The 3,384-nt window shown below is 26.6% G+C and overlaps 1 long non-coding RNA gene across 2 annotated transcripts in view; it reads left to right on the plus strand.

The window, feature by feature from the left end:
- LOC131927577 (uncharacterized) overlaps nucleotides 1-2,593 on the plus strand; it is a 7,300-nt gene extending 4,707 nt beyond the window's left edge. The window contains exons 4-5 of one of the 2 annotated variants that reach the window (XR_009383661.1): nucleotides 1,197-1,243; nucleotides 2,539-2,593. This is a non-coding gene — a long non-coding RNA (uncharacterized LOC131927577). The remainder of the gene's footprint in view (nucleotides 1-1,196; nucleotides 1,244-2,538) is intronic. The other variant, XR_009383662.1, reaches the window with a different exon arrangement.
- Nucleotides 2,594-3,384: the final 791 nt, after the last annotated feature.

The raw sequence follows: 3,384 nt of genomic DNA on the forward strand, positions 1-3,384 counted from the left end.
CCGGATTAACTATCAAATATACGTTCGGGGTCCAGAAGTTCTCCCAGGCATCTCTTTGGGTCGGCGAAGCCCACCCCCCCCCCCCCCACCCCTCATCGAAATTATATATATAGGCATATATATATATATATATATATATATATATATATATATATATATATATATATATATATATATATATATATATATATATATATATATATATATATATACATATATATATATATACATATATATATATATACATATATATTTATATACATATATATATATATATATATATATATATATATATATATATATATATATATATATATATATATATATATATATATATATATATATACATATATATATATATATATATATAATTATATTTATTTATTTATTTTTTTTTTTTTTTTTTTTATATATTTCATTTATATATATATGCCGCCCACCCGAGAAAAAAGTCTGAAAAAAATACTGTCGGGGACCGACAACACACTCGAGGTCCAAGTTTGGGCCGTAGTTTGAGACCCCTGGTCTAGAACAACGTTTGATACCCCAGCTGTATTTCAGAACAAGTAATTCAAGTTTTAGAAACATAGAGTACCACCTTGGTTTTTTTTCTTTCAAATGTATATGAATTGTGTCTACCTAGCATGAAAATAGATTTAGGGCCACTTTCACAAACAGAAAATAGTTTAAAGTTGAACGACTTCTTTTACAATCCAATACTAATTTATAAAATGATTCCCAACAGGTTGAATCGGTATACAAGTTATAGACTTTTAAAAAACCGGAAGAAGTTTCTACTTTCGTTTAAACGGAAATCGCTAAAAAATTGAAAAAAATAAATTTTATATATTATTATTATTATATATGAGAATGTGTTAAAATGAATAAAACGTTACCTGGTTATCGTGACATTCGCACGCAAAACTGTTTTTTTATTTACACAGAAATGTATAGGATGTAGAGAAATCGTGAAAACTATTTCTTGCTTGATTACAAAAGATTCTGTATAACTTACGCAGTAAACAAATAGTGACAATTTTATTAAATTAACTCAATATCAAAAATTGAGCTATAGAATCCAGGAATGTATAACAGCGACACGGGAAAAACTTTTTATAGACCTTATTTTAATAATCAATGATCAAAACCTCCACTAATTATGGTTAATATTACTTTTCTTTTCTTTTTTTTTTTAGTCTCGGACTAAAAAGATGTACAGTACATAGTAGAAAATAAAAGGAAAGTATGTTATAGGGCGCTGTAAAATAATACGTAGCGTTGGGGTTGTTTCTATAAGTTAATAAATACATTTTTAAACATAAACATAGTTATACTTTCGTTTGTATGTTTCTTCTAAACACAATTATGCTATGCATAAGACTTTCTGAAATTTGAATGGCATAATAGCTCGTCAAAGATACCCAGAAAACTATGGCCAATCCGAATACCCACGTTCACTTAAAATCATATCCACACACACACATACCGGCTACACCCCGGGCTCAGAGCAACCCGTTCATATATGCCGCACCCGTCCCAGCCGGCTGCCACTAAATACCTCATCCCCACACCACTAACCTCCCAAACCCAGGCCCTAATATATCATTCGCCTTTCTTCACCCATCCCCTGAGCAAATATGTACAAGTCAACAAACTAACATGTTAACAGATTGTTTTAAATTTTTTAAAAATTCGCTGCATGCACGTCTGATAATATTGACATACATCTCATTTTCGTGAATCCTTGCCGACACTTTCACTATTAACATTGTTTGCGTCACTTCTACATATAGGTACAACCACAACACTATTATTAATCAACAAATTCAGCACCCTCTCATTTACTCTCGATTCAAATGTACTTCATCTTTTATTATTTATACACTTTTAAAACGATCGAAAACAAATTACATAAATAATAACTTACTCAGCAAATCTTTACAATTTCGATTTATTAAACGGATTGCGAAGATCAAATTATAACAAATAAAAACGTTGTCAATATACTGAAGTAAAAACAATCGTAGATTTATCATGTACAAGTTTAAATATGCGAATTAAAATTTTGCGTGCTATGAAAATTAAAAATGTAAATACTATGGAACAGTCCGTATGCTTAGAAATCTATTATATATATATATATATATATATATATATATATATATATATATATATATATATATATATATATATACATATATATATATATATATATATATATATATATATATATATATATATATATATATATATATGTATATATATATATATATATATATAGATATAGATATATATATAGAGAGAGAGATATAGATATATATAGATATATATATATATATATATATATATATATATATATATATATATATATATATATATATATATATATATATATATATATATATATATATATATATATATATATATATATATATAGATAGATAGATAGATAGATAGATATATATTGGATTGTAAATAAAACTGTAATGTTATTATTAACTCTGTTTATTAACTCTGTTTTATGTTTCTCCCTTGCAGAACACACAATGAATAAAATAAACTTCTAGAAAAAATAAACATCTGACATTGACAATGTTTTTAAAGTTATTTTTTTCCTTTGGTTTTTTGCTACATGAGAGTAGTATATTAGGTCACTTTTGGGTCGTATTTTTGGCGCAGGTGGTGGTGGGAAGGTACAAAGACATTATAGTAAAATACTCGGAGGGTGAAGGAGCCGCAGGTACAATGACATATAGCAAAATACTACGCCAACTGGCGCATCTGAGGGTAAGGTGGATGCGCTGCAGGTACAACGACATATAGTAAAATACTACGCCAACTGGCATTGGCGCAGGTGGTGGGGAAGTAGGTCAGGGTGAGTCACCTTTTGGTGACCTTGTGACGTAATCATTGACCTTGTGACGTAATTAGTGACTTTGTGACGTAATCATTGACCTAGTTACGTAATTTTAATGCGTTTTTTAAATTAGTTTTAATGAATTTTTAAAATTTTAATTAATTTTTTATTAACTAGTTACGTAATTTGATTATTTGTTCGATTTAAATTGTTTAATTTGTTTGTTTACTTGTTGTTTGATTTAATTACTTTGTTTATATTGTGTAATTTTTATTAACGAGTTACGTAATTGGATTTTAATTTTTTAATTTTTTAAATTTTTAATTTTATTTTATAATTAGTTTAATTATTATTAACTAGTTACGTCATTTGATTTTTTAATTTTTTAAATTGTTTAATTTGTTTGTTTACTTGTTGTTTAATTTAATTACTTTGTTTATATTATGTAATTTTTATTGACGAGTTACGTAATTTGATTATTTGTTTACTTTTTGTTTAATTTGTTGGTTTGTTTATTTGAATGTATG

Source organism: Physella acuta, unplaced genomic scaffold (assembly GCF_028476545.2).
Source record: "Physella acuta isolate Inbredline_101_S28 unplaced genomic scaffold, ASM2847654v3 ptg001420l, whole genome shotgun sequence".
Taxonomy (NCBI): Eukaryota; Metazoa; Mollusca; class Gastropoda; family Physidae; genus Physella; species Physella acuta.